Raw genomic sequence first — 26133 nt, 5'->3', positions numbered from 1 at the left:
GAACCATAAGGTTGAGGTAGCTACTTGAGAGGTAGAAGAGGACATGAAGTCCAAGTATCTGTATTTGTTATCCGTTTTTGAAATTCGTAATTGCGGTATGTATTGTTCTTAATATCTTTCTTTTATGTTTTTGTTAAAGGAATAGTGATTCCTTGCCATCTTTGTTTTCTAATTTTGTTAAAGGGAAGTTTGATGGTAATATTGTGTGGAACTCGTGCTTGTGCATGCCTTTACTCGTCTTTCGACGATGAATGATCCTAGTGGGGGAGAATTGAAACACCTTGGATTTTGACTCTTAGAAATTTCCTGAGTTTAAGTTTTCTGATCATCATATGACTCATGCTTACTTATCGTTTGATATAGGTACGATTTAGGGGTGTTGGTCGTATGTTACTTAGTGTGGTTTTGGTTATTTTCTATCCTTGGTATGAATGGACATCATAAGGGTCATATTTTGATGGTACAAGATAGGAGATCTAATCGTATATTGCTCAGTGTGTCAAGCCCTTGGTAGGTTGCCTAGGATACGATTCTAGGGTACTAATCACATGTTGTGGTTACTAGTTGGTCTATGAAGTTGTATGTTGGACAAGATTGGAGTCCAATTTTGTGTCTAGGGTATGTGTTGTGGGTACCACTCACATGTTGTGGGTACGAGTTAGGGGGCCAAGTCGTACCCTCCACATTTTTAGCTTTTAAGATAAGGGTATTTCGGACATTTTCCACCCCAAAACTCTTAAGACCCCACATCTTATAACACTTTATAGCCTCTTATAACACACTTTGAAGGGTTAAAACACTCTCAAAATCCTCTCTAAACTCTCTCTTGAAGATTGGGCTAGGGTTTCTACAAGGTTTTCATCTAGAGGCTCAAGAGTCAATTCTTTTCGTGAATCTTAGTGAACAAGCCATGTGACTCTTCCCTCATTGTTAGTTCATGAAAATCATGTGTTTAAGGCGTTGATTATGAATCATTAATGGTGGTTTTGAAAACCAATGTTGATGGTTTTGTTGCATATTGTTGAGTATTGTTTACTCTTGGCTTTAATTGTGTTTATACATGTTTTAAATCATAGTTTTGCACATGTGGGTGCTTAGAAATTGTGGTTTAACATTTGGGTCATCGTTAACCCTAAACTTGATGGTTTTTACTTTCGTTTTTGTCTTGGTAATGGTATGCACTCAATGTGTTTGTGAAAATGTCTATGATAACAAACTAGTCACATGTTGAATTGTGTTTTGAACTAAGGCATTGGCCTAAAGATTGTCAATCATTGGTAATTGGTTTTGTCAAGGCCTTGTATGCTATACATTGATTTGAATTGTAACTATGGTGGTTTAATTGACTAAATGGGTTCGAGTACCAACACAATGAATTGAATTAATGCCTTTGTTAGTCAATGGGTTCGAGTCCCAAATGAACAATTGGTTAGTAATGGTTATGGCATGTTGTACACTTGCAAGTGTGGTTGGTATGACAATACCAACCGGATGCCTTAGTAAGTAATTGGTTTTATGGTTGTGTATGTGTAATGGATGTTTAATTAGGCTTTAAAGCAGGATGTGTAGCCGGGCCGTGATAGTAGAAGTTCAAAGAACTAACACTGGGAACCGCACTAACTGGTGCAGGTATCTTTGTTATTGGGTGGTTTGAGTCCCCCAAATAAATATTTGATGGGAGGTTTGAATCCCTTATAGTACATGTATTTGTGCTTATGTCACCTTGATTATGTTGGGAGGTTTGATTTCCCCATATAGGTATTTACGGTTATAAATATTCTCTGGTTCGTACGGCTACTCACACTGGGGCCCTTCCAGCTAGGGGAGAGCAGTTCCCATATAGACCATGGGTGCTTGATATATGACGGTTATGCTACATAGCCTAGATTAATGTTTTCAAAGTTTAAGATAATCTTGTTCCCTACCCCAGCATGGTATATATATATGTATATGTATGTATTGCATTGGTTGATTGGTTTTGAAATGTTGGAATTATATTATCCTTATCCTTGAGTTACATGTTAGCACTCCAACAGCAAACCGTCTTTCGATGCTGTATCCTAATGCGATACAGGGATTGGTCATACTATCACACCTCCTACTCAGACTTGGATTCCGGGACATCTTGTGTTGACTTGAAGCGGTGAGCTTTCATACTTCAGAAGGCTCCATTTCTTGCTTTGAGTTTTCTTATGTATTTATTAGTTTAGACTTGGATATTGGTTTTGGCTATGGTTGGGTGCATGTCCCGACCGAATATTCTTGGTTTGTTTTAGAGGCTTTGTATGGACAAACTGTGGACTTGGGTATGTTATGGAATGGATATGGATTTGGTTATTGTTTTGGGGTTTGTTGATTTGGTTTTGATGGTTGACTTTGTTGGGTTGGTCTTGGTTAAAGGCTTATCCCAAAGTCATTACATTTTAAATGATTTCTATCTTGTTATATGTTTGAAATTCATCTGACTCAGGGTATATATTGGTTGGTTGGATTGGGTACCGGGGGTGGTCTCCAGTCCTTGTTAGACTTGAGATGCCCATTACAACAAGGCCCTGTTTCGGGTCGTGTCAATGGTTTTCTTTACATTTTGACTATTCCTTAGGATTTAGTTTTTAGCTATTGTCTGGAGCATGTCCCGACACTTTATTGATATTCAATTTTGGATCATACTTTAGAAGGTTTTGTTTGGACTACTGTGGCTGTTGGGCGGTGTCGGTCAGTCGCTTGGCCGGCCTTTGGTGGTTGGCTATGGACATACATTTAAAACTTTCTTATAATAGTGTATGCTATTTTGTTATATGCTTGAACTTCAGCCGACCTTGGGGTATGGTGTATTTAGTGTGGTTAGTTGAAGGGGGTGATCTTTAGTCTATGTGGGACTTGAGACACCCGTTACTGTCAGGTCCTGGTTCAGGTCATGACAAAGGTGGTATCCGAGCCTAGGTTCAGTGTCATTGGCAATCCAACAAAGCCATGTCGAGTAGAGTCTCTTTTATGGGTGTGTAGCATACCAAACTTATAAGGGACAAGCTGCAAGGAATTTAGGAATTTTTCCCTTTCTTATTGACTTGTTTCAAGCTATAGAGTCTACGGTATTTATTCTTTCTAATTCCCTTTTGTTCACTTTTCATATCATGCCTCCCAGATGATCTGAAGCTCATGGAAACTCCTCTGTCATACTTGAGGACAATGCTGATGGAACACACCCTACTATGGGGTACAAACCCTGTCTAGAGGTCCAGTTCCTGATTGCCCTTCGGGAGTTTTACCCGTTTCCTCTAGTCCTCCTCGAGATCCTCAGGCTGATGTGTCAAATGAGGAATTCCATCATTCTATTTATATGTTGGCTCAAGTGGTAGCTTCCCAATCTGAGCGTGTAGCTTCCGTTACTCCATCTTCTGAGGCCATAAGGGTTGGCCATTTTATGAAGTTGAATCCTCCAAATTTTACTAGCATTAAGGTTAAGGAGGATCCTCAAGGTTTTGTTGATAAGATGGAGAAGATCTTCTAGGTTATGCATGCTACTAATATGGAGGGTGTAGAATTCGGAGCCTATCAGTTGAAGGATATAGCATACCAATGGTATGAGGAATGGGAACAATTTAGGGGAGATGATGCCGAATTTGCAGTATGGTATGATTTCTTTAGTGCTTTTCTAGACCGCTTCTTTTCGTAGGAGATGATGAAAGCAAAAGTAGACGAGTTTGTTAATCTAAAGCAAGACAGGATGACGGTTAAAGAGTATGCCTTGATATTCCATCAGTTGTCCCGATATGCTCCCGAGTTAGTGTCTAGCATGAGGTCTAGAATGAGGAAATTTGCTTTTAGGTTATCCCGTGATTTGATTTTAAAGATTAAGGTTTCCTTGTTGAACAAGGATATAGCCATTTTTAGATTGGTTGTTTATAAGCAGTTGGTTGAGGAAGAGAAGAAGGAACAGACAGATATAGGGGAAAGACAAAATAAGAAGTTTAGATTTTTTGATAAGGGTAGAGGTGAACAACAGAGTGGTAGAGGTGGTGAAAAGTATTCTAAGAAGAAGTGGGGGAGTTCTGGTTCCTACTCTGCGACTAGTGCTCCTTATACAAAGCTGTCGGGTGATCGTTGTTCTCATCATGATGGTGGGTTTAGGGAGTAGTGCACTCAATCTCAGGCTGGTGGGGATCAGTCCACTTCATAATATCCTCCTTGTAGATTTTGAGGGAAGGTGCACCGTCGGTTTAGTGAAAAAGGGAAGAACAAGTGTTTTAAATATGGTCAGATTGGTCACTTGCAGAGAGATTGTCCTTATAAGTTTGCTTCTGGGGAAAATAAGATTCTTGTTGCCACTTCATCAACTCCTTCACCAAAGGGTGACACTTTTGCTTCTAAAATCGGTACTGACCAAAATCACTTTTATGCCTTGTCTACCTTCCAGGACTCGGAGGCATCCCAATGTCATCATTGGTATGTTACGACTCTTTTCTTGTGATGTGTATTGGTTGCTTGATCCAGGGTCTACTATTTCTTATGTGACCCCATTTGTGGCTGTTCATTTTAATTTCAGTCCAGAGTGTATCCCTGACCCCTTTTCTATTTTTACCCCGGTGTGTGACTCTGTGGCTACTAGAAGAGTATATAGGAGTTGTATAGTATCTGTTAGTGGTAGAGAAACTCTGGTAGATCTGATAGAATTAGACATGGTTGATTTTGATGTCATATTAGGGTTGGACTAGTTACATTCGTACTATGCCTACTTAATTGTCGAACTCGTAAGGTCATGTTTAAATTCCCTAATGATCCGGTTATTGAGTGGGAAGGAGGTTCTCTAGTTCCTTAGGGAAGGTTCATATCATATCTTGGAGCCCGAAAGTTGATTTCCAAGGGATGTATTTATCATTTGGTCTGGGTTAAGGATTCTAACTTAGGGGGTCCTTCATTGCAATCAGTTCCCGTGGTTATTGAATTCCTCAATGTTTTTTATGATGATCTTTGTGGGATTGATTTTGGAGATTGACCTTGTTCCAGACACTCGTATTATATTTTTTCTGATGATCTTTCTAGAGATTGATTTTGGGATTGACTTTGTTCCAGACACTCATCCTATGTCTATCCCTCCCTATAGAATTGTTCCAACTGAGTTGAAGGAGCTTAAGGATCAGTTGTAAGACCTCTTTGACAATGGTTTTATCCGTCCTAATGTGTCTCCATGGGGTGCTCCTATTTTTTTTGTGTGTAAGAAGGATAGTTCCCATCGAATGTGCATTGATTACCATTAGTTGAGTAAGGTTACGGTGAAGAATAAGTATCCTCTTTCTAGGATAGTCGATTTGTTCGACCTGCTTCAGGGTGCTAGGTGTTTCTCTAAGATTGATCTAAGTTCAGGATATCATCAACTAAAGATTAACGAGGTGGATATACCTATGACTTCCTTCCAAACTTGATAGGGTCATTATGAGTTCTTATTCATGTCTTTTGGTTTGACTAATGCCCCGGCGGCATTCATGTACTTGATGAATAGGGCCTTCCATCAGTTTCTGGATTTGTTTGTCATTGATGTGCTATAGAAATATAGCACTTTCGATGTTTAAAACGAGAAAAATATGCAAGTTTCTGAGGTTGTTTTGTTAGATATGATGCGTTTTGGGTATGTTTTGTAGGAAATAATTTTTTTGATGCTAAGTTAGTGTAAAAGGTGAAAAAAGGTGTTTTGGTTACTTTTTGGAGCAATTATGTATGTTAGGGACACTTTCCGCTTGTTCGTGATCAAAGCTTGTTCGAGAATTTAAGAAGCGATGAAAAGATGACTCTCGGAACTTACTAAGTCAACATGTGGACCACAAGTAGGACATACGAACCGCAAGTAGGCAAACCAAGTGCCAGAAGTCCAAAATCCCGAGAGGTGAGTTGAAGGATTTTTTCCATCCGGTACCCGCGCTCTGTACCTGCGCTCACCCTGCTGACTGCAGGTACTACCTGCGCTCAGGGTCAGTGTGGCCACCGACCCTATTTTCTACTATTTCATTTGGGCTTTGGTTTTAGGATTTCCTCTTGTACTATAAATACCCTTTATATGTTCATAGTATATATAATACACTTTTGATATTCATAAACATATTTTGATTTCAAGATTCGATTTTGATCCTTGAATTCTCTTGTATTGACTTTAATTGATAAATTCAGTTATGGTAGTGGTTTTTCTACTTTTTATTATTGTGACTTCATTTATGCTTTCAATCATGAATGTTATTTATTATTTCACAAGCATGTGACGCTAAAACCCATATCTAGGGTTGTGAAAACCCCAGTGGATTGACGAAGTAGGGAAAGTTCTATTGTTATTCTGAATTGATACCCATGCATGTATTGCTTTATCTTCAATATAATAGTTTTCTTAATGGGTGGACAACGTTAGGATCCCACCTAGATTATTGCAACTTACTCCAAAAGAGTAGTGACTAGGAAAAGATAAAGACAACAGTAATTTGGAGTTTAACTATCCATCCACGCTTATTGAGTTTATCTTAGTAAGATGGTCAGATTTCATCTAATAACTAGAGACTCAAAAGATAATAGTTAACTCAGATCAAGATAAGGATTAGTAAGGCGACATCCCGAGACTCAAAAGGTAAAGGGTGAAATCCTTCTACTCATCCAAAAGACTGTAGAAGGTACATAACTTATCGATTTTACATGCATCGTATTGATAACTCTCACCTATACCATCTAAAATGGTAGAGGACGGTCATTGTCAATATCTCAACTTTAGTTGAGGTCGAATCCATGAGGATCAAGATTTAGATTTCGATTCCTAAGGGTGTCAGATTACTAAAAAGATACCCGAAGTGTACACTACGTAAAACACATAATGTAAAATGGGGTGGGGGGGGGGTTAGTTTGGAATAGGATTTTGTCAATAACAAGTCAAGCAACACACTACAATAACACTTTTGTTTTAGAATTCAACTTTGGAGAGATCTTGGAATTATATCTATCTAAGGGCAATTTGTGCATTGGACAATGATGTCTTGGGGTAAGTTCTAACCGTTGATGACATGGTAGGCTAGGTTGAAAGTCCTTGAGGCTAGTTTGTCAACAAATACTCAAGGATGTCACTCCTTGACTCTTTCGAGTACCTAATGAGTGTATCAATAAAAGCCATCTAAAACCTCAATTGGGCATCCCTATTTCTAGAAAGATGCCTATGACATAACCTACTCTCCATCTACCCTTATTTCTAAGATGGCAAAAGGTAGTAAGCTACACCTTCAATTGTCCCCCTATAGCCCTCTTTCAAGGAAGCTATGGGTTCCCAAGAGTTCACCCATATTTCTTTTTCAAGGATGATGAGAGCTTTTAAGAGTTTGGAGTTTTCACCCAACAAACCCATTATGGATATTTGGGGTTTTCACCACAAAATCCCAACTATTTACACCAAGAAATAGTGGAATCCATAATCAACATCTAAGAATTACATAAACACATCATCACCCAAACACAATTGCACCATAGTTCAACATAATCCTAATACTATTGAACTTAGCTACTTATGAAGTAGAGAGTAAGAAATTTACCAAAGATTCATTCATGTCATCCATGACTATGGAGAATAAGGTTAATCTTCCCTTTTGACACCTCAATTTTGCCAAACTCAACTTAATTTCAATTACAAAAATGTTCCCCAAATTCTAGGGTTCACCAAGTTTCCAATTCGTTAATCCTCCCAATTCAATCCTCATGCCCTAAGGGAAAAAAATTGTGCCTTATATGGGAATTGGAATCAACTACATCTTTTGATTGAATTACCCTTGATTATTAAACCCGATAAGCCACAATCACGCCACTATTTCTGCGACCGCGGTGACTGCAGTTTCCCCCAATCACCGTGGTCACATTTATTTGACCAAGCTTGACTGACCATGATTGTGGGCCACAGAACGCAATTGCGGTAAATGAGGCTGGCTTTCGCTTCAGCTCCTTTAGCTGCACTTTTTTCCTCCTTTTTGATCTTTTTTCAGCTTGCATCTACATCTTTTTATCTCATAACTTGTATGCTTGTAAAATGTGGAAACTAGTGCATTTAATCACATGTATGTCTTATTTATACATTAAAATGATAGTAGTGTGCACGAATATGTAGTGAAAATGAGTGGTAATTTTACCACTCATCAACACCCCCAACTTTAAAGCTTTTCTTGTACTCAAGCAACACTACCTCTCATCACGAGACAAATGTCACATTTATTCCTAAATTATATGACCCACTGATCATAATGACTTCTAGCTTAGTTAATACCACAAGTAGCTCTTCACACATGGGCAAAGCTACTCTCACTACACCTCTCAACACAAAATGCCATTCACAAGCTAATAAAATACTTCAAAGAGCAACCATGCAACAATCACTAATACTTTAGAAGTGACTCACCTTTGACCTCAATAACATTATACTCCTTTTGCCTTATTTTTCGGGTGATGACAAAATCACCCATCTCAACTTGGTTATATACCTCCTCACAAGAAGGAAAATTTCATACACCAAGTTATCAAATATGCAATAAGGAATTTAAGTGCGAAACTCTCTCTCTCTCTCTCAAGAACTCTCGATGCTAACAAGTACCATGACATATGCTTTCCCCTATTTTCAATCACCACTACAATGAATATACTTGGTTGGAAATCACGACGGACTTCTTGAGCTTGTAACGTAGGTTTGGGGTAGGGTAGGATATAATTTAGGAATAACATGGCTATACCCTTCTTGAACATCTATATCACACTATTCCATCCAACTTTTGACCATGGGCCACTTATTTTCTTTACAAATATGCCTAATTTTTATTTCCTTGGTTTACCCATTTTCTTTTCATTTTTTTCTTGCATATTTCATGCATTTATTTCCTATGTTGGGTCCTTTCTTTTCCTTACTCAAGTGTTTACAATTCTTAAGCTCTTAGGCACCCACTTACAACTTCGTGGCCCAAAGTTAACTCTTCCAATCTTCACCACCCCCAACTTAAGCTCTTAGCTTCAATTTGCATTTTTAAGTTCAAGGAGGATAGGGTCCAAAAGAGGGATAAGAATTGAAAGGCTCACGGCTTGCAATGTGTTTGCCAAAGAAGGTCTAAAGACTCAAAGTGGGTGACTAGGGATAACATCTATGCAAGGTTAGAATTTTTAGGCAAAAGTGGGCTTCCAATGCCACAATGATGGCCTAGGATCATCTCACCAACCAAGTACAATCAAAATTAGCCTTGAGAGACTAATATGGAAAGTTCTAGATAGTACAAGTACACATGAGATTCTGACAAATAAGCTCACCACACTTGGCATACAAATTCTCCAAGGAGGCTTAATTGCCCCTCTCGCTGGAGACAAAAATGGAGTATCTACTAATTTTCACAAGCCAAAATTTTTGGAGTCATAAAAAGAGAAAAAGAATTGTTACAAGGTCGCTCATGTCCATGCCCTTGATTTTTAAAAAAATTGGATGGAGAGGGGTGTTTAATTTGCATTTTCATCACACACAATTTGCTAATTATGGCACCAACCTAAAACCTTTGTCCCACATTTTTGGTTTTAGTCAGGCAATTTATTTGGCTACTCAAACTTTGCCGTAGGTATAAGTACGATCCCAAGTCCAAAATACCATAGGTACTCAGACTTCCCTTGTATTTATGACCTCAATGCCATGGGTACTCAGACTTCCCCTGCATCCATGGCTCCATTCACAACACTTTTACCTTAAGAAAATCGTCACTCAGTCCATCATAGGAAAAGACGCGTCCAAAGTTACGCACAAATAAAACAAAGATAGTCACACACACCCCTAACTTAGGGACCTGAAGTGCCCTCACTACAACATTAATAATAAGTACAATGGTTAGAAGGGACTCCCTTAAGAAACTACTAGAATGCCCCTCAGATTCTATGATCACGATGGCCACGATAGTTGTTTCACAAACTGTGATCATGGTAACTGAGGCCGAAATCCCCTATTTTTGCTCTTTTATGATTTCGCTGCACAACTACCATGTTCCAGCTCTATTTTCCCCTTTTTTTGGGCATTGAATTTGTGTTAAAACAACTACATCATTGAAATAAATAAGAAATGATTCAAGGATGGGTTGCTTCCCATCAAGCACCTAATTTAACGTCACGGCATGACTCTCCTTTTTCACCATGTAGTGTCTTTGAAACGAACAAACTCTACCTTGGCCACAACGGGACCTTTCACATTGTAATGCTTAACCCTTTGGCCATTTACTATAAACTTCTTTCTTTTATGATATTCTAATTCAATGGAACCATTAGGGTAAACATTAGAAATCATAAATGACCCCGTCCATTTAGAACGAAGCTTCCTCGCAAAGAGTTTCAACTGAGAATTGTAAAGGAGTACACTCTCTCGAACATGAAATCCCCTTCTTAATATTTTAACATCATGCCATTTCTTTATTTTTTCCTTATACAATGCGGAACTCTCATAAGCCTTTAGTCGGAAATCTTCCAACCCATGGAGTTTTGTGACCCTTGCTTTGGAGGCTTCTCTCCTATTCATGTTCAACCTCTTTATAACCCACAAGGATTTATGATCAAGCTCGACGGGCAACTGACAAGCGTTTCCAAATACCAATTGGTAGGGAGACATGCCAATTGGATTTTTATAAGCCGTTCTATAAGCCTAAAGTGCCTCATCGAGCTGCCTTGCCCAATTGGTTCGGCCTGTATTCACCGTCTTATAAAGTATGGCTTTAATTTCTTGGTTTGAAACTTGAATTTGGCCACTCGTTTGGGGGTGATATGGGGTAGAGACTTGGTGTTTAACCCTATACTTATCAAGAAGGGCCTTGAATACTCAATTACAAAAATATGAGCCTCCATCACTAATAATAACATTCGGTGTTCCAAACCTTGTAAAGATGTACTTCTTCAAAAAGGTGGTGACACTCTTGCTCTCATTATTTGGAAGTACCATGTCTTCCATCCATTTAGAATCATAATCAACTACCACCAATATGTATTTGTTTTCAAATGGGGTCACAAACGGGCCCATAAAATCGATTCCTCACACATCAAATGGTTCAACTTTGAGGTTTATTTTGAGTGGAATTTCATGTCTTATTGAGATACCACTTTGAATTTGACATTGGTGACATGATTTTACCCCCTAAATGGCATCCCTAAGCATGGAGGGCCTATAATACCCATATTGAAGGTTTTTGACGGTGGTTCAAATTTTCCCATTGTGACCACCGTAAGGTGAGGAGTGGCAAGCTTTAAGGATATCATTCATCTCAACCTCCATAATGCACCGCCTAATCACACCATCTGTGCACTCTTGAAATAGGAATGGTTTGTCCTAAAAATATCTCTTTGCATCAAACAAGAACCGCTTATTTTGATGGTAGCTAATTTCCCCGAGAAGTACACCACTTGCTACATAGTTGGCATAGTCGGCATACCATGGTGCGCTTTTTCCATCAATAGTCATGACTAACTCATTGAGAAAGTCGTCATCAATTTCAATTTCTCCATGCCTTTCATGATTACCTTCAAGATGCAAGAGATGGTCGGCCACTTGGTTTTTGTACCCCTTTCGATCCTTTACCTCAAAGTTGAATTCTTGGAAGATCCATATAATTAGGTGCGGCTTTAACTATTTCTTTTCTATGAGATACTTAAGGGCAACATGATCCGTGTGCACCACCACTTTTGTACCTAAAAATTAGGCAGAATTTTTTTCAAAAGCATATACAACCACCAATAACTCTTGTTTGGTAATGATGTAGTTGCATTGAGCATCATTCAAGGTCTTGATCTCATAATATATAGGGTGAAAGAGTTTTTCATTGCATTGACCTAACAACGCACCCAATGCTATCCCACTTGCATCACACATTAATTTAAAAGGGGATGACCAATCTGGGGCCACAATAATGGGAGCCGAAATAAGAAAATCCTTAAGATGATCAAAGGATTTTAAGCATGCCTCATAAAAGTTGAATTTTCTTTCCTTATTAAGGGGTTTTTACATTGGATAATATATTTTGGAGAAATCCTTGATAAAACATCAATAAAATCTGGCATGTCCAAGAAAACTCTAAATACCCTTTATGGAAATGGGAGGTGGTAACTTGGAAATCACTTCTACTTAGCTTGATCGACTTGTATGACTTTCCTCGATATCTTGTGGCCCAATAAAATGCCTTACTTGACCATTAAATGACATTTTTCCTAATTTAGGATAAGGTTGGTTTCCACACATATCTCAAGCACCTTGCTTAGGTGCTCAACACATGATTCAAATGAGTTCCCCACCACTGAGAAATCATCCATAAAGACCTCCATTGAGTCTTTGACCATATCCGCAAAGATCAAAAACATGTAACATTGAAAGGTTGCCAGGGTATTTTATAACCCAAAGGCCATTCACTTGAATGGAAATGTCCCATATGGGCAAGTAAAAGTCATCTTCTATTGGTCCCTCGAGACAATACAAATTTGATTGTACCTCGTATAACTATATAAGAAGCAATACCATCCTCGCCCGGCTAACCTATCCAATATTTGGTCCATAAAAGGCATTGGAAAATAGTCTTTTTCGGTCCATGAGTTCAACTTCTAGTAATCCATGTGTACTCACCACCCGGTGACTGGTCGGACAGGGATAAGATCACTCTTTTCATTCTCAAACACCGTAATGTCACCTTTCTTTGGAACACATTGCACTGGACTCACCCAAGTGCTATTGGATATTGGATAGATTACCCCCTTGTCAAGCCATTTTATGATTTCTTTCTTTACCACCTCTTGCATGGGTTGATTTAGCCTTCTTTTATGTTCAACACTTGGTACATGATCCTGCTCTAGATTGATTTTGTGGGAAAAAATACCAGGGGCTATTCGTATGATGTCCGCAATTGTCCATCCAATGGTTCGAATGAATATTTTTACTACCAACTTCAAAGCTTCCACTTGAGAGAGCTCAAGGTCACTTGCAATGATGATAGCTAGCATGTCTCTATCCCCCAAGAGCACATATTTAAGATGGTGTGGAAAAGGCTTCAATTTAATTTTAGGTGGCTCTAGAATGGATGATTTTGTGGGTGGGCTCTCATAGTTTTTAAGATCAATATCCAACTTTACCAGGTTTTTGGTATAATATCCAAGTCCTGTTAAAGATGCAACCACCTCATCAAATTCTTCCTCTTCTTCCCTTTCACAATTCCATAATACTCCTACCAAAGGATCATCCGATAAGCTCACATCAACATGATTTTTCACCTCTCCATCAATAACATCAATTACCAAGATGACTTGTAAATCCATCAATTTCTTCATGGATTTACATATGTTGAAGGAAACCTCCTCGTTATTTAACCGAAACTTCATCTAGCTAGATTCCATATCCACCAAGGCCTTTTCGGTGGCTAAGAATGGCCTCCTGATAATTCTAGGAACTTTAATATCCAATGCATAATCTAAGATCACAAAGTTGGCCGAAAAGGTTAACCAGTCAACTTTGTCTAAAATATCATGAAGTACTCCCATTGGATTCTTGATGGACTGGTCGGCCATGAGCAATTTCATCATGGTAGGTTGCGGCTTCCCAATCTGAGCTTGTGGAATATGGCATATGGAATTAGGTTTACACTTGCTCCAAGGTCACACAATGCTTTTGGGAACTTGAACAATCCGATGGTGCATGGAAGTGTAAAAGCACCAGGGACTTTTTTCTTTTTTGCCAATTTGCTTGACATAATGTCACTCAATAATGTGTTATTTCTATTATTTCATCCTCCACAAGCCGCTATGTAGGTACCAACTCCTTCACAAATTTAGTATACCCCGACATATCTTACAAAGCCTCAATTAGAGAAATATTAATAGATAGGGTGCTAAATTTATCAAAGAGCTTATTGAACTTTGCATTTTCTCCCTTCAGTGTGAACCTTTTAGGGAAAGGGGGAGGAATATTTCTTGATGGTACAGAGACAATTTGACACTCATTTATCTTTGACTTTTCAATCACAATCCCACTTGGCTTTGTTTTATTATCATTAGACCTCTTTCTCTTTGTCGCTGTTTGTTCATCATCTTCTTTTCCACCAGAATTACCAAACTTAATACTATTTCCAAGACTTTTTCCATCCCGAGTGACCATAGCATTTGTTACCTTCCCACTTGGTATCTCTTCATTTTGTCTCTCCTTGAGATACATCGATATTTGATTCAACTTTGCCTCTAGTTATTGGATGGCAGTTGAGTGGGACTCAATAGTTTAGTTGAGCATAGAGAAATAAATTTGCATTTATTTTACCATTTTGTCGGTCCCCTCAAGACCAATCAAGATTCGGGACAAAATTTCCTCATTGATGCACCCTTCCTTCGCACATTGTGTCATGCTTTGACTTTCATGGTTCCAACCTTGATTCCCGCCTTGACCTTAAGAGACAATATGGAAACCCTCCGAATACTTAGACAACACACATAATTTTTCATCAAGCATCTCTTCCTCCGCACTTTGACATGGCTTAGCCTCTCTTACTTGTATAACATTTACTCTTTCAATTGGGACTCCCAACATATATTTAGTAAGGAGCTTAAGGTGTGACATTGCCTTGATCATATTTTCATCTCTTTCCTTATCTTGAATTTTTTCCATCTTGGAACACAAAATATGATGAGGGATCCCCCATGGACACCTCGGTATCCTTCATGTCCCAATCCCTAGACAAACTTGCTACTTGATCAACACCTTTGATGCAACCCCATATGATAATTTAATGAGTGGTCCACTGGATGCATTGTGCACTATAGCTTTGTTGAGATTGTCCAATGCCCTATAAAATATTTGGAGAAGCATCTTTTTCGACATCTCATGGTTAGGGCACTTCAAATATTTCTTATTGAGTGTTCCCCAAGCCTCATACCACGACTTTTTATGGATTTAGCAGAAATTAATGATTTCATCCCATAATTGTAACATCTTCAAAGGTAGAAAGTATTGACTTAAGAAAGAATCAGTAAGATTTACCCATGAGGTGATGGAACCGCCGGACAAAGATCTTAGCCATAGCACTGCCTTTACTATTAGAGAGAATAGAAAAAGGCGCAATCAGATGGACTCTTGGGATATGTGTTCAATATCAAAGGGATTACAAAATTCTACAAATTCTTCAAATGCAAATTTGGGTCCTTATGGATTTTACCCCCAAAATTTCCCTTCAAATGAAGCAATTGTAGCATCACTCTTGTGACATAAAATACTCTGATTCCCTCGATGGAGGAGGGATGTGGATAGCACTTTCATGCTCTTCGGTGCCAAGATAATCCAATCCATCTTGACTCATAATTATTCAGAAGGAATAATGATTACCTAATCAAAAATAAAAAACAACAAGGAATTACCTAATAAAAACTCAGAAACAACAAGGAAAGTAAATCCACAAAACCATGGGTATGCCTAAGTAAAAATTACACCGTACAAGTGTAATCTATATTTCCCTCCCCGACAGTAGTGCTATTTTGATAACGCTCATCTATACCATCTAAAATGGTAGAGGATGGTCATTGTCAATAGCTCAACTTTAGTTAAGGTCGAATCCACGAGGATTGAGATTTAGATTTCGAGTCCTAAGGGTGTCAGATTACTAAAAAGATACCCAAAGTGTACACAACATAAAACACATAATGTAAAATGGGGGGGGGGGGGGGTTAGTTTGGAATGGGATTTTGTTAATAACAAGTCAAGCAACACACTACAATAACACTTTTGTTTTCGAATTCAACTTTGGAGAGATCTTGGGATTATATCTATCTAAGGGCAATTTGTGCATTGGACAATGATGGCTTGGGATAAGTTCTAACCGTTGATGACGTGGTAGGCTAGGTTGAAAGTCCTTGAGGCTAGTTTGTCAACAACGCCTTAAGGATGTCACTCCTTGACTCTTTCGAGTACCTAATGAGTGTATCAATAAAAGCCATCTAAAACCTCAATTGGGCATCCCTATTTCTAGAAAGATGCCCATGACATAACCTACTCTCCATCTACCCTTATTTATAAGATGGCAAAATGTAGTAAGCTACACCTTCAACTGTCCACTATTTCTTTGTCCCCCTATAACCATCTTTTAAGAAAGCTATGGGTTCCCAAAAGTTCACCCATATGCCTCTTTCAAGGATGATGAGAGATTTTAAGAGTTTGGAGTTTTCACCCAACAAACCCATTGTGCATATTTGGGGTTTTCACCCATAAATTCTAACTATTACACAAAGCAATAGTGGGATCTATAATCAACAACTAAGAATTAGATAAACACATCATCACCCAAACATAATTTCACCTTAGTTCAACATAATCCCAAGTCTATTGGATTTAGCTACTCTTAAAGTAGAGAGAAAGAAATTTACCAAAAGATTCATTTAAGGCATTCATGACAATGGAGAATAAGGTTAATCTTCCTTTTTAACACTTTAATTTTGCTGAACTCAACTTGAAATTTCAAATATAAAAATGTTCCCCAAATTCTAGGGTTCAACAACTTTCCAATTTGTCAATCCTCATGCCCTAAGGAAAAAAGAATTCTGACTTGTATGGGAATTGGAATCAACTACGTGTTTTGACTGAATTGACCTTGATCATTAAACCTGATAGGCCACGATTGTGCCACTATTTCTGTGATGATGTGACTGCGATCACCCCCTAATCACCATAATTGCGTTCATTTGACCAAGCTTGACTGATGGTGATTGCAGCCCACAGATTGCGATCTCGGTAAATAATTTTGGTTCTTACTCCAGCTGCACTTTTTCCCTCTTTTTTGATCTTTTTTTAGCTCACATCCACATCTTTCCATCTCATAACCTATATGCCTACAAAATATGGAAACTAGTGTATTTAGTCACATATATGTCTCATTTATACATTAAAATCATAGTAGTATGCATGAATGTTTAGTGCAAATGAGTGGTAATTTCACCACTCATCAGGTATTGAGTTGGTTCAACAAAACAGGATAAGCCTATGGAGTTTAGAAGCTAAGAGAACACAATCCTAGTGTTCACCAATACTGGTCACAACCAAAGTTGATACATGATCTTTGTTCAGTATTTTTATCCAAATTCCCCCATTTGCTTTTCCAGTTTTTGCCCATTTATTACAACATTTAAAATCTATGAGTCCACCTATTCCCTTGGGATTGGACCCTAATCTTTGTTGGGTTACTATATTTTACAATGACCGTATCATCTTTTAAGAGAAGGTGTAGCTTGGACATTTCCAAATTTTAGCACCGTTGCTGGGGAATATGGTGTTGAGTTTCACATTGAAGTTGTTGCAGTTTGTAAATCTTTTTGTTTTTGTTATTAGTTGGGTTTACACTGGCGTATGCCTAGAACATAGAATTGAGGCAATCCCTTACTCTCATTGAATCTGATCTAGAGAGGATCCTACAAATACCTACTAGGATAACAGCCAAAGAGAGACAATCTTTTTGAAAAAGTTCATGATGATGTATCTCTCCTCTTCTTGAAAGTGTTAAGGATATTATTGACCATAACATGAAGGTTTTGTTAGTACAAGATTCTAACTAGAGAGGGAAAAAGAAGCTCAACGCTTAGTTTGGGAGGCAAAGCTAGCTGTGCATCAACCTAAAGTAGATCACCGAGCAGCACTCGGTGGAAATCAAAATAGAGTTTGAGGTGGCCAAGCCTAGGTGTTCCCAGTATACCAGTACTTACAACCAAATACGGTTGATGAAGAGGACCTGGGTTATATTAAACTGACAGATACTGGTGCTATTATTTCTTTTATTTTACCCTCAGGCATTAAGTTCAATATATCGAGTGCTATGATCCAGATTTTACATGAAGGGTGTGCTTGCTGGATGGCCTACATATGATGCAAACATGCATCGAGCCAATTATACTGGAATTTGCACTTCATATATATATCCAAGGGTGTATCAGGAGGCATTTAGATTGAGGTTGTTCCCTTTCTTTCTTATAGGAGAAATACCTTTATGGTTAGGGGAACTTTGAAGAGGATCTATCACTACATAGAATAAGTTGTGCAAATAATTCTTGAATCGATTCTTTCCTTTATCTAGGATGTTGCAGCTCAAGAATGAGATCTATAATTTCAGACAACTGCAGTCTGAGTCTATGTATAAGGCTTGGTTCAGGTTCAAGAAGAACCTGAGTATGGTTCCCAACTATTAAATTTTAGGGATGAATATATTGGAGTTATTTTATAGAGCCCTTACCATCAATTCTACATCTGTGGTAGATACTATCTCTGGAGGGGCCTTTATAAGATTGTGATGGGAGATAGCTTTTAGTATTATGTATCAGATCTCATTCACTAATCGAGGGTGGAAAACTTGAGAGGCTTAAAGGGGTTCTGGAGCTTATGCTATTGGTGCCACTGATGACCAAAGAGTAGCTGATGATTCTATAGCACAAGATATTGCACTACTAAGGATTGATCTTGGGTTGCTGGCACAACAGTTTGTAACCAACCCAGTAAGTTTGTGGCTTGATTCTGCTCTAAATATAAGTGGCTCACTAAGAGCCGTAAGGATATGTTATGAGTCATTAGGTGTAATCATAGGGTGTCCAGTTTAAGTCCCAAATTAGGTTTTATGTTAACTATGTATTGACCCTATGAGTTGTAGGGTCCCATTATGAGTGGTACCATTGAGTCATAAGAATAATAGTGTAGGGTGCCTTGGTGGTACTTCCTTTATTACAACTCTTGGTGATGAGTCGTAAGGAGTGTTTATGAGTCAAGGGTTTGACTCATAATCAAAGGGGACACTTTTTCAGCTTTTAAGTTGACGGCATTCTATACATTTCCCCTCTTAACAAAATAGAAACCCCATTTCATGTAAACTCTTTAAGGTGTCATTATCTCTTAGAAACAATCTAAGTAATGTCTCAAATACTCCCAAATTCTCAAGGTCAAGAACTCTTAGGGTTTTTAAGAGGTTGATCAATTAGGGCTCTCAAGGGTGATTTATCTCCGTACATCTTACTATTACAGGCATACTACTCTTCTCTCATTGTTAATTTTGTAAAAGCATATGATTTAAAGTATTGTTCATGAGATTATTATGATGATTTTGAAACAAGGGTTGGGTTTTTCGAATGTTTATAAATTGAACAATGTTTCTCATGGCTTATATATGATTTCCATGTTTTAAATAAGGTTTTGAACTTGTGGGTGCATGGGTTTGGTGAATGAAGTAGGGAATTGTGATTTTCCCAAACTTGTGGAATTTTTAAGTGGTTATGACCCCAACCCTATAATATGAAATTGGTTTTAATTATGAGAACTATGGTATGGTTTTGAACTTGTGGGTGCATGGGTTTGGTGAATGAACTAGGGAATTATGATTTTCCCAAACTTGTGGACTTTTTAAGTGGTTATGACCCCAACCCTATAATATGAAATTGGTTTTAATTATGAGAACTATGGGAATTTGTAAAATTGAACTAGTCTTGAACTATTGCATGATATATAAGGAAGTTTGAAATACAATGGTATGATTCAATGAACAAAAAAAGTCGGTGACCCCCTCTGGTTATTAATGAACAAAGGGAGTTGTTTTCTCTAAGTTAATGGGAATTGTTTTGGCATATTTTTGTTACCTTACAAGTGTAGCTGGTATGACAATACCAATAATATATGCTTTAATGTGGAATTTTTGTAAATGAATAGGAATATGTGATGCTTGTTTTAATTAGACTCTAATCAGGGTTGTGTAGCTGAGTTATGATAGTGAAGGTCCAAGTAATTGCTATTGGAAACTGCATTTTCCAATGCGGGGGTTAAATTGACCAAGGAGGTTTGAGTCCCCCTTATTTTTATTCATTATTAGGGAGGTTTGAGTCCCCCATAAATCATTATTAGATCGGGTGCTTAAGTTACCTTGGTATATGTTGGGAAGTTTAAGTCCCTCATGTACATATATATGAGATTATTCTCCAGTTCGTGTGCACTGGGGCCCGACCAAGGGGTGAGCTTTAGGGCCCATATAGCTCGTGGACACTATTATATGACAGTTAAGCTACACAATCCAGACTAAAGTTTTGAAATGCATATTAAGCCTTATTCCCTATCCTGGCATGTGATATATATATTTATATATATATATATATTATATATATATATATATATTTATTTATGTTATGCATTTAATTATGTGCATTCATTTTTGAATGTTTTTAAGTTGTTGATCATATCATTATGTTATCCTTATCCTTGAGTTACATACTAGAATTCGCTATGCTATCCATCTTCAGATATTGTATCCCACACGATGCAGGAATTGGTGGTACTCCTTCTCCTCCTTCTCAGTGACTTGGATTCAAGATCAGCTAGTGAGTCAGATTGAAGTAGTGAGCTTCCATACTTTGGAAGACCCATTTCATGATTATGATTTTCTTTACATTTTGACTATTCCTTTGGATTTGGTTTTTGGCTTTTGTCGGGAGAATGTCCCAACACTTTTTTGATATTCAACTTTGGATCATAGTTTCGAAGGCTTTGCTTGGACTACTGTGGCTATTGGGAAGCATCGGCTTGCCATTTGGCCAATCGTCGGTGGTTGGATATGGATATACATTTAAAACTTTCTTAGACTATTGTACACTATCTTGTTATATGTTCAAAATTCAGCTGAACTTATGGTGTGGTGTGTTTGGTGTGATTAGGTGCAAGGGGTGATCTGTGGTCCACGTGGGACTAGATATATGCATCATGGCCAGGCCCTGGTTCAGGTTATGATAGAGATGGTATCAGAGACCTAGGTTCGGTGTCATTGGGTGTCCAATAAAGTTGTATCTAGTAGAGTATCTTTTATGGGTATGTAGCATGCAACACTTATAATGGAGAAACTTTGAGGCATTTAGGAATCTTTACCTTTCTTGTTGATCTATTTCAAGACATAGAGTCTAAGGTCTTGAGTCTCTCCAATTCTCATTTTTTCGATTTTTAGATCATGCCTCCTAGGCAATCTGAAGCTCATGGAAATTCGTATAACCCATTTAAGGACAATGCTGATAGAACACACCCTACTTATGGGGTATAGACTCAATCTAGAGGTCCAATTCCTGATAGCCCTTCTGGAGTTCCACTGATCCCCTCTAGTCCTCCTCAATCTCCTTAGGCTGATGTGTTGAATGCAAAAATTTGTCAGTCTATTCATATGTTGGCTTAAGTGGTAGCTTCCTAGTCTGAGCATGTAGCTTCTGTTACTCTATCATCTGAGGCCACAAGGGTTGGCCAGTTTATGAGGTTGAATCCTCCAACTCTTAATAGTCTTGAGGTTGAGGAGGATCCTCAAGGTTAAGTTGATGAGATTGAGAAGATCTTCTGGGTTATATATGCTACTAATATGGAGGGTGTAGAATTCACATCCTATCAATAAAGGATGTAGCATACCAATAGTATGAGGAATGAGAATAGTCTAGTGGAGATAATGCCAAATCTGGACCATGGGATAACTTCTCTAGTGTTTTTCTAGTTTGCTTCTATCCTCAAGAGATAAGGGAGGTAAAAGAGGAAGAGTTTGTTAATTTAAAGCAAGGAAGGATGACGGTTAAGGAGTATGCCTTAAAATTCCATTATTTGTCTCGAAATGCTCTCGAGTTAGTGTCTAGAATAAGGGCTAGAATGAGGAAATTTAATTTTGGGTTGCCCCATGATTTGATTCTAGAGTGTAAGGCTACCTTATTGAACAATGATATGGACATCTCTATATTAGTTGTGTATATACAACAGGTAGAAGAAGAGAAGAAGGAGCAGAAAGAGATAGGGGAAAGATAGAACAAAAAGTTAAGATTTTCTAATCAGGGTAGAGGTCAACAACAGAGTGGTAGAGGTGCTGGAAAGTGTTCTAAGAGGAAGGGGGGGGGGGGGGGTTAAGATTCCCATTCTACAGCTAGTGATCCTTATTTGAAGCTGTTGGGTAATCGTTGTTCTCAACATGATGGTGGGTTTAGGGAGCAGGGTGTCCAATCTCAGGTTGGTGGGGCTCAGTCCGCTCCATCATATCCTCCTTATAGATTTTGTGGGCATGTACATCATGGATTTTATGAAGAAGGGAGGAACAAGTATTTTAAATATGGTCAGATTGGTCACTTGTAGAGGGATTATCCTTATAAGGTTGCTTCTGGGGAAAATAAGATTCCTGTTTCTACTTCATCAGCTACTGGACCAAAGGGTTCTGCTTTTTTTTTCTAGTACCAGCATTGGATGAAATCGCTTGTATGCCCTTGCTACCTGCCAGGACTTGGAGGCATCTCTAATGTCGTCACTGGTATGTTATGACTCTTTTCTCATGATGTGTATTGCGTTCTTGATCTAGGGTCTACTCTTTCTTTTCTAACCCCATTTATGGCTGTGTATTTTTGTTTTAATCCCGAGTGTATCCCTAACCCTTTTTCTATTTTAAGGTGCTAGGTGTTTCTCTAAGATTGATCTTAGGTCGAGTTATCATTAGCTAAAAATTAGTGAGGTGGATATCCCTAATACTGCCTTTCGAACCTGGTATGGTCGTTATGAGTTCTTAATCATGTCTTTTGGTTCGAATAATGCCCAAGCAGCATTCATGGACTTGATGAATAGGGTCTTCTGTCAGTTTCTGGATTTGTTCTTTACCGTGTTTATAAATGATATTCTAGTGTATTCCATAAGTGAGGCAAATCATGCCGATCACTTTTGTATCATGTTAGAAACCCTAAAAAATCAATATTTGTATGCTAAGTTTTTGAAGTGCGAGTTTTGGTTGAAGGCTATTACTTTTTTGGTCACATCATTTTTTGTGAAGGGATTATGGTGGACCCGCAGAAAGATGCAGTGGTTAAGAAGTGTCCCAGGCCCATGACTCCAATCGATATTTGGAGCTTCTTTGATTTAGCCAGTAACTAAAGAAGGTTTGTAGAGAGTTTCTCAACTATAGCTGCCGCATTGACTAAGTTGACCCATAAAAAGGTAAAGTTCTTATGATCTGATGCTTGTGAGGGTAGTTTTGAGAAGCTTAAAGATAAGTTAAGTTCAACTCTAGTTTTGACTCTGCCTGAAGGTACAAATGGTTTTGTTGTCTATTGTGATGCATCCTGTATGGGACTTATTGTGCGTTGATGTAGCATGGTAAGGTGGTGGCCTATGCTACTTGGAAGTTGAAAGTTCATGTGAAGAATTATCTGACTTATGACCTGGAATTGTTGGCTGTGGTGTTCCCATTAAGATTTGGCATCACTATCTTTATGGAGCCCATGTAGATATCTTTTCAAATCATAAAAGCATGCAATATGTGTTCACCTAGAAGGAGTTAAATCACAGGCAGAGAAAGTGGCTTGAGTTGTTGAAAGACTATGACAAGAGCCTCCACTATAACACAGGTAAAGCGAATGTGGTTGCTAATGCTCTAAACAGGGTATTGATCTTGGGTGTATTTATATGCCCAAGCACCATAACTTACCCATATTTTAGCTAAGTTTGAGAACAAAGTGCCTAGTTCTTATGTTTTTACTCTACTTTGATGCAATTGAGCTAACCTATATGATTAGCATGATTTCAGGTGTTAATGAGGTAGATAAAGACATGATGGGACTACGAATTGCGGATGACAAATCTCACAAGAGGAAAAGTAGCTTGTTGGATCAAATGTGACGTCTACAAACTATGTCCAAGACTAATTTATCGTTTATAATTAGTTTGGGGACTTAGAAGGCAATTATGAGAGAAGAGATTTTTAAAAGACTTGATGCTGAATTTTTATTCATTATTCATGATTTTGTATTAGTTTTTGAACGAGGAAAAGGCCGGCTTGGCTTGGGAGAGAGAGAAAATATTTTTTTCACTTGTTTTCACCATTCGCACACCAAGATCATGTTATAGTTTTTGGTATGATGAATATACTGATGATGATTTTTGTTTTGTCCATGAGTAGCTAAGCTCATTGGTTAGGGTTATGGAAACCTTGTAGCATATTATTTATTTCTATGGGTTTTGAATTCATTATGCATTGATTTACTTATATCATACTTACTTTGTTATGCTTAAATTATCGTGGTTACAAACATAGAGAATGTGCCATTGAAACATAACTTGATCGACAGAAAGGTTAATGTTTGGGAAAGAAAGTAGTGATAAAAAAAATAGGGTTTCACGTTAATGCCTTAACAGGATTAGCAACTTGAAGATTTCGTATAATTGAGTAAACACTTTTGAGTTGAGAGAACTAAAGTGAATTAATCCTTGATGGTTGAGAAATACTTGGATTAAGAATTAGAATACGTTTTTCTATAAGTGCATGCATGTATGAATTCTGAACACCCATAGTTAGAAGATATTGAAAACTATAAGGTGGACATAACCCTAGCTTGTTATTCTTTATATTCAACTATTATTACTCATATTGCTTCACTGTTACACTGAAACTATTATTTCATACTTAAATCAAAACCCCCTTTATTCTGGAACCTTCGATCAACAGTCTAATAACAACCACAATACTTAGTGAACACAGTATTCCCTGTGGGATTCGACAACCAACCCAGTTGGGTTCTATATTTGACAGTGACCGCTTACATTATTGTAAAAGAGTTATAATTTGGGCGTATCAAATTTTGGTGCCATTATCGAGGAATACGGTTGTTAATTAAGTTTGTGTTTGTTAGTTGACCTTTGGTCAAGTTTCCCAAATTTTACTTTTATTTGTTGTTTTTGTTTGTTACAGGTTTATTGTTGTTTATGCCACAAACCAGAAGTTCAGGAGAACCATTATTACCATTCAATCCTGAACCTCAACTCATTGAAAGAATGGCAAATCAATAGGAAGCTGATAGCTTAGTCGCTTTGGCTAATGCTCAACTGAACCAACAGAATGTAGATAACCCAGGTCGGATACCAAATCCAGATGAAGAGGACCTGGGAGATGATGATTTTTTGGGACTAAGAAGTCGAAGGCGTGCAGAGAATGTAGCTGCACCAGTGAACAAAAATATAAACAGAAACTGTCTTTTCAGTGCGAGACCTGATCGCCAAGCTATTAAAATTGAGCTTAATGATGAGGAGGATGGAATGGACAAAGCTGGTGCTACTGGAGCTATTATTCCTCCATATCTATCACCAGGAGCAAAGTTCAATATTACCAGTATAATGATTTAACTCCTTCACCTGAAGGGGTTGTTTGGTGGACTCTCGGGAGATGATCCTAACATGCATTTGGTGAACTTTGTCACCATTTGTAAATCTTTTGATAACCCGGGATTCAGACAGAATACCATCTACTTGCATTTATTTTTGTTGTCTCTATCGGGGGAGGCAACATTGTGGCTTAATAAGGTGATGCCCGATTCTATAACCAACTCAAGGTAGTTGAAAGAGGCTTTCCTGGAAAGGTTTTTTCCGCCTTCCTGGAAGGTACATCTGAGGGATGAGATCAGCAACTTTAGGCAGATCCCTATTGAAGCCCTTCACAAGTTATGGAAAACCTTAAAAAAGAAGCTGATGCAGTGTCCGAACTATAATATGATAGATATTCATCTGATGGATACTCTTTATCGGGCTTTGAACTCTATTACAAAGCTAGTTGTTGATAATTCTGTAGGGGGATCATTTGTGGATATCTTATTTTAGGAAGCTTTGGAGATGCTTGATCGAATGACCAAACAAAGTAGAGCTTGGCATACCAGGGCTTCTGTGGTAGCAAGTCCTACCACAGAACATTCTTAATGCATCATAAGCTATCCTATCACTAGGATATTCATTCTAAGTCATGTACTCAAGTATGAGTCACAGGATAGGATATTTCATACGTAGGGATACTTATTCACTTCCTAGCTTAGAAACATGTGGGGTATTACAATATCTCCCCTTTGGGAACATTCGTCCTCGAATGAGAATTTACTGAGAAGGGATACAAGATAATAGAACCTGAACTGAACATGAAGAACTGCAACTTAATATCATGAATGACATGCTAAACATACTGAACTTGTGCATATTTGATGCACGGACAACTGAGACATGAATGCATGACTGATTATGAAACGGTTAATAGGTACCAAGTTTATACTGGAAACAAGAACATGAAACTGAATAAGATTAAGGAGAACTATTACCTTGAGCTTGATCTG

Source organism: Capsicum annuum, chromosome 3, assembly GCF_002878395.1.
Source record: "Capsicum annuum cultivar UCD-10X-F1 chromosome 3, UCD10Xv1.1, whole genome shotgun sequence".
Lineage (NCBI taxonomy): Eukaryota > Viridiplantae > Streptophyta > Magnoliopsida > Solanales > Solanaceae > Capsicum > Capsicum annuum.
The sequence above is the reverse complement of the archived record's forward strand: the minus strand, read 5'-3'. Positions refer to the sequence as shown.